This window comes from Loxodonta africana, chromosome 7 (genome assembly GCF_030014295.1).
Source record: "Loxodonta africana isolate mLoxAfr1 chromosome 7, mLoxAfr1.hap2, whole genome shotgun sequence".
Taxonomy (NCBI): domain Eukaryota; kingdom Metazoa; phylum Chordata; class Mammalia; order Proboscidea; family Elephantidae; genus Loxodonta; species Loxodonta africana.
In genome coordinates, this window is record NC_087348.1 from 22,545,650 (window position 1) to 22,552,626 (window position 6,977).

The following is a 6,977-nucleotide window of genomic DNA, read 5'->3' on the forward strand; positions in this document are numbered from 1 at the left end:
ATATGAGAGCTGGAGACATTTTGTCTTTCCCACACACCCAACATAAAAACGATGGCAAGGTAACTAAAATAGACACTACTTTTCAAAAGAGTGTCAAGCAGAAGGTTATGATGCTTCCTGTAGTCAGTTGATTTACATCAATTTGTATCAAATTTTAAAGAACTTTTGTTCCTATAATAATTTCTACTTTGTCATATTAGGTTTTTAAAATACATAGCTGTATTTGAATTACTAAATAATAGTTAAGAAATTTAAAATTTAAAAACCTTGGAATGCTTTTGTTTCATATGTGCTCAAGGGTTACACTGGATGTATAAAATGAGTTTCAAAGTGTTTTAATTTCCTCCTGTACCCAAAAGTATTTCTGTAAGATTAGTAATATTCAGACTTCTTTTTGTTAGAGGACATTTTTGAATTTGTAATAAAAATCTCATCTATTGAAAAGGTACCAATTTTCTGAAGGACTAAGATGAGACAGACTTCCGGAAGCATAGAAAGAACTGGCCACAGAGAAACATTTCCAGGTCTGGTGCTGGTGCGTCTACTATCTTACTGTGTGTGTCCACAGAGATGGCATCAGTGTATGAAGCTGTTATCTTTTAGGACAAGGGAGAAGGCACCACAATCCAGAACTTGAACTGAATGACTGTTTCATTATGCAGGTAACCCAGGGAGTGTTTTTATACATGAGTCTTCAGAAGGGTTTATATTATGCAAGGATACATCGGTAGTATGATTTGGAAAGTCAAGCTCTTTTAAAAAAGTTCTCCTAAGTGACTCTGATACTCAGCCATGTTAGAAATTCTTTGTGATTGATAAAATATGTGGAGATTGACTTAATTCTATGATGCTTTTTTGGGAATATTTCAAAGTACAAAGATTTAGAGTACATTCACCTTCTCTAACATCAGTATTCTTAGAAACAAATTTCAAGGGTAACAATTTGTGGAATATTCTAATGGACAGAGACTTATAGGTCTCCCGTAGGATCAATGGAATTGCTCTGTGAGCATTGTTTGTTAATCTGTTAATAATTAGAGAATGATGTAAATCTGTAAACCTTGAATGAGTGACCTTCAAGGACCTAAGATAATGCTTATAAAAGCAGGTTATTACTTCAACTGATAGGAGTGATAGGTTGGGTAAGAAAAGGACTGATGGGGATCATTAGATTTAGCAAGGGGAAGGTGTTTTCATAAAGAACATAGAATTGAGTTTCTTGCTTGAAAAGGATGAGTCGAAGGATAAATTATTTAAACAATGATGATACTATGCTGTGTAAATACAGAGAGGAAAATTGTTAATGTAGGAATTGGAGGAGACAACTACAAGAGGAACAGGGACAAAGAGGATGGGATCTAGTGCACACACAGAGGGTTTGGCCACAAAAACAGAAAATCCATGTATTGTGAAGAGGAGGTCCGGCAGAATTATGACGTCAGGTATTCAAGTAAATGTCAATAGAGGTGTCAAGAATAACTGGATATCATTAATAGAATTATTTTAAGAGGTCACAGTATTGAGTAATATTGATGATATTTATGATAGTTTTTTTTTGGAGGAGGTGTGGTTGTGTGTGTGTATACACAGTCTTCTTTTTTCCTTGGAATCTCTCATCTTTTTTCATTTCTGAATATTCATCACCAGCAAAAAAAGTTACCTGTTTCCAAGAAAAAAATGTATCTTTCCATGTTTTTCTCATATTGGTATATTTATTTATTTATTATTTTTTAATAATAGTGTATGTAGTGTTGTGCTTATGTCTTTATTGTGCAACTGTACCTTATCAGTACCAATTTTTGAAATTTTGAAATATGTCCTTTGGGGGATGTAAGCTATTAGTTAAAAAGACTTTGCCATTCTTTTTTTTTTTAGAATGTAGAAAATAATCTTATTTATTAATATGAAAGTGAATATTAAGTAAATCTTCCTTTATTTTTACTTTAAAACTTTCTATTTATAATTTTATATGTAATACTAATCATATATATATATATATATACATACAATTTTATTTCTCCCAGATGACAAGTTAATGTGGTTACCCCATTTATTTCACAATCTGCTCTTTTCCCGTGTGTTTCTAATTACTTGTTTGCCTTTCATCGTTTGATAAGTTCACTGAGGTTATGGACCATGTTTGATCAGCCGTGTATTCTTAGAATATAGTACAGTGTTGAAACATAATAAATATAATGTCAACTTGTATAATGATTAAATGAATTATCTGGAGACTTCGGAATGTCACTAGTCGTTATATTTACAGGGAACTTTTTTCCGAACTCTGAAATAAGGAAACATAGGAGATCATATGGAGCAAAGGAACAATGTGACTGAGTTTGTTCTCTTGGGGCTCACTCAGAGTCTTCAGGGTCAGAAAATATTATTTGTTGCATTTTTGCTGATCTACATTGTGACAATTGTGGATAACTTACTTATTGTCTTGACTGTGGTGATCAGCTCTACCCTGGATGCCCCTATGTACTTCTTTCTTGGCTACTTATCATTTATAAAAAAAAAAAAAAAATGGATGCTGTTTATTCTACTACGGTTACCCCAAATATGATTACAAACTTACTCTATGAGAAGAAAATCATTTCTTTTCAAGCTTGCATGACTCAGCTTTTTATAGGACACTTATTTGGTGGTGCTGAGATTTTACTTCTGGTGGTCATGGCTTATGACCGCTACGTGGCTAGCTGCAAACCCCTGCATTATATGACCATCATGAACCAATGGGTACGTGTTCTGCTGCTGCTGGTGGCTTATTTTGGAGGTTTTTGTGAATGCTGTTGCTCATCTTCTCTTTGTTTACAACCTTCCCTTCTGTGGCCCCAATGTCATTGACCACATCTTCTGTGACATGTACCCTTTATTGAAACTTGCCTGCACTGACACCTATGTCATTGGTCTCACTGTGATTGCCAATTATGGCACAATACGTTTGGTCATCTTTATGCTATTACTCTTCTCCTATGGAGTCATTCTTCACTCCCTGAAGAACCTTAGTCAGGAAGGGAGGCACAAAGCTTTATCTACCTGTGGTTCCCACATCACTGTGGTAGTCCTGTTTTTTGTCCCTTGTATTTTCTTGTATGTGAGACCTCCTTTCACCCTACCTGTTGATAAATTTTTGGCTGTGTTTTACACTGTTTTCACCCCTATGTTGAACCCCTTAATCTATACTCTGAGAAATGCAGAGATGAAAAATGCCATGAAGAAGCTTTGGACCAGAAGAAGAAAATGAAGTAAGAGGCAAATGTATCACCTACTTTCAATAAAGAATTGTTCCTTCCAGGAAAACAAAACAAAACAATACAAAACAACAACAACGACACAACAAAAATTCAAATCCATTGCCATTGAATTGATTCTAGAAAACTGTGTGTAATTTTTTAATTTGGGTAAATAATTCCTCACATTAAATAATTTGTGCATGATGAAAAACATTTATTTGGATAATTCCAAAGACACATTTTATTCAAAATATATTCATAAGATTTTCATTTCGTAGGAAAATATGTGTTCTTTTTTGGTGTAGAATAGCTCTGTCGAGTCTATAGATTTATATCCATGTTATGACTTACGCTACATTTAATACCAGAAATTTATTTTAGTTGGTGGAAGATTTTCTAATGTCTCTTTCTTAAATAAATCTAATCCTTTTTCACAATTAATAGTGTTCACTGCAGATTTCAGAATAATACAATTCAAAATAAGACATGAAAATATGATTCATAGCACCCCATATGGAGATATTTTTTTATGTTTGTAAGATATTTTATATCTGTAGCTTTGCTTATGTTGCTTAGCATGTTAAGGTTTACAAGAAAGGATGGTTCAGAGTTCTAAATTAATCATAAGTTTGCTAAATACATAAAAACAATCCAAACGAAAAAAGCAAGTAGACAGAAAAATGACTAAATCTTACTTATTTTCCCGATTGGGAAATCATTTTGTCTCCTCAAGCAGAGCAGCTTTCTTTGGTGTTATATTTTCATAAAAATCATGTATTCATCTTCCAAGATCATTTAAAATATCTGACGATGGCTTTGTTATTTTTCAATATTTCATCTTCTTGCTTATAGTACATCATGGTCTTCTAATAGGGACTTAAACCCTGCCTTTCATATATATATATAGAGAGAGAGAGAGAGCCTGGAACTTTTCACTGGGTTATTTGGCATGATTTCATTTTCAAGAAAGATGCTGACAGTATTGTTTCTGTCTCACATCTCTTCCTTGAGTGCTCAACTTCTAACTGAGAGATTGGTAGTTCAAACTCACTAGACACTCCACAGAAGCAAGATGTGACAGTCTGCTTCCATAATGATTTATTGCCTTGGAGATCCTATGGAGAAGTCCTACTCTGTCCTATACTGTTGCTATGAATCAGAATTGACTCAACGGTAATGGGTTTGATTTGGTGGGTATCTTGCCACAAACAAGGGTGTATTTTACTGTACAAAGATTTATATTTGACCACATACTGGTTGTAATGGTTACTGTTGTGTGTCAACTTGAATGGCCATGATCCTCAGTGATTTGCTAGTTGTATGATGGTGTGATCACTCCCATGATGACATTTGAAATTATGTGATCACTCTACGATGGGATCTTCTCTGAGTAGCCAGTCAGTTGAAAGGGAACTTCCTTGTGTGTGTGACCTGCATTGACTATAAGTGGATATCCTGGCAAGGCTTGTGGGTTTTTGCTCATTCTGGATCCTGCAGCTGGCTCCTGTTCAACTGATCTCCTGTTCTTGGGACTTGAGCTAGCAGCTTACCCGAGGTCTTGACTGCCTATCTTTGAGATTCCTTGATCTTCACAGCCTGTGAACAAGAGCCCTGCTCTCCAACCTGCCCATCTTGGCTACATGCATCAGGAGAAGCCTGACCCATGGACTTGGGGTGGTCCATCCTCTACAACTATGTAAGCTATTTCCTTGATATAAATGTCTATATATGTATTTATATGCTTTACTGGTTTTGATTATCTAAAGAACCCAGCCTTACACACTGGTGTATCTCCAGCCATACAAATGTCTCCACTTAATCATATGGGTCTTTATGTTACAACACCATGTTGTATTCTACCCCATATGGGCCTTTATCTGATCACACAAGTGTGTGTATCTTAGACACATGGGTTCGTATACAACCACATGCAGATCTTCTGTATCTGACTACATATAGATGATGCATAGGTCTGTATTCAACACACACACATATCTATATCCAGTCACTCATAGGTCTGGGTCAAATCACACACTTTCATCTGCACCAGGCCATATTGTATCCGTTTCTGACCACATGTGGGTCTGTATCTGAGTACCCATATGACTATTTGACTATACACAGGTTTGTATCCATTTATACATGATGCTATATCTTACCATACTTCTGGCATGTGTCTGATCACAAATGGCCTATGTTCAACCACACATAGTTCTTTATATGACCTTACAAGGAACTGTATTCAACCATACATAAGCCTGTATCCAACCAGACACAGATCTGTATATAACTGCCCATGCATCTCTATTCCATTCATAGGTGATGCAAGGAGTTTGTGCTTGACTACTAACCTAAAGGTTGGCAGTTCCAACCACTCCATGGGCATTGGGGAAGAAAGGCCTTGTGATCTGTTTCTATAAAGATTATAGCCAAAGACAAACCAATAAAATGCTATGTGTCACTTCTTCTTCATAGCGCTCATGGGATTGCCATGAAAACATTAGCAAACTATTCAAGTAGCTTGAAATTGACTTGATGGTGATGGATTTGGATTTTGGTTATGGAAAAAAATTTTGGCTTGGTTCAATGAGATGTGATTTTGGAGGATTAATTGATACACAATGTCTTATTTGAATAGCTTGCTAATGTTTTCAGTTGTGATTTGGATTATAGACTGAGTCACAAAGTGGAATTAAAAATCTGTTTAAGAAAAAAAAATATATATATATATTTCAGGATAAGCTCATTTTTAAGCCACCAGGAATTGTAGCCAATGGTTTTTTTCAGTGATGCAGGGAGCCTAAAAAAAGGATGGAAGGAATATGCAGGGTCACTGTACCAAAAATAATCAGTCAATCTTCAACTATTTAGGAGGTGATCTATGATCAAGAACCAATGGTACTGAAGGAAAGGCTCAAGCTCCACTGAAAGAATTGGCAAAAAACAACGTTGCAGGAATTGACAAAATACCAATTGAGATGTTTCAACAAAGGGATGTAATGCTGGAAGTAATCGCTCATCTATGCCAAGAAATTTGGAAGACAGCTACTTGACCAACTGACTGGAAGAAATCCATATTTGTACCCAATCCAAAGAAAGGTGATCCAAAAGAATGTGGAAATTATTGAACAATTTCATTAATATCACACATAAGTAAAATTTTGCTCACAGTCTTTCAAAAGCAGTTGGAACAGTACATCTACAGGAAACTGTCAGAAATTCAAGCTAGACTCAGAAGAGGACATGGAACCAAAGATATCATTGCTGATGTCAGGTGAATTGTGACTGAAAACAGAGAACACCAGAAAGATGTTTACATGTGTTTTATTGACTATGCAAAGGCATTCGACTGTGTAGATCATAGCAAGTTATGGATAACGTTGCAAAGTTTGGAACTCCAGTACACTTAATTGTGTCTTGAGGAACCTGAACTTAGACCAAGAGGCAGTTGTTTGAACAGAACAAGGGGATACTGTGTGATTTAAAGTCACGAAAGGTGTGCATCAGAGTTGTATCATTTTACTATACTTATTCAATCTGTATGTTGAGCAAAGAATTAGAGAAGCTGGACTATGTGAAGAAGAACGGGGCTTCAGAATTGGAGGAAGACTCATTAACAACCTGCATTATGCAGATGACACAATCTTCTTTGCTGAAAGTGAAGAGGCCTTGAAGCGCACTGAGGAAGATAAAAGACCACAGCCTTCAGTATGGGTTACACCTCAACATAAAGGAAAAAAA

The 6,977-nt window shown here is 35.7% G+C and overlaps 1 pseudogene; it reads left to right on the forward strand.

The window, feature by feature from the left end:
• Window positions 1–723: 723 nt before the first annotated feature.
• LOC135231821 (olfactory receptor 4A47-like) lies at window positions 724–3,458 on the forward strand (annotated as a pseudogene).
• The last annotated feature ends 3,519 nt before the right edge of the window (window positions 3,459–6,977 follow it).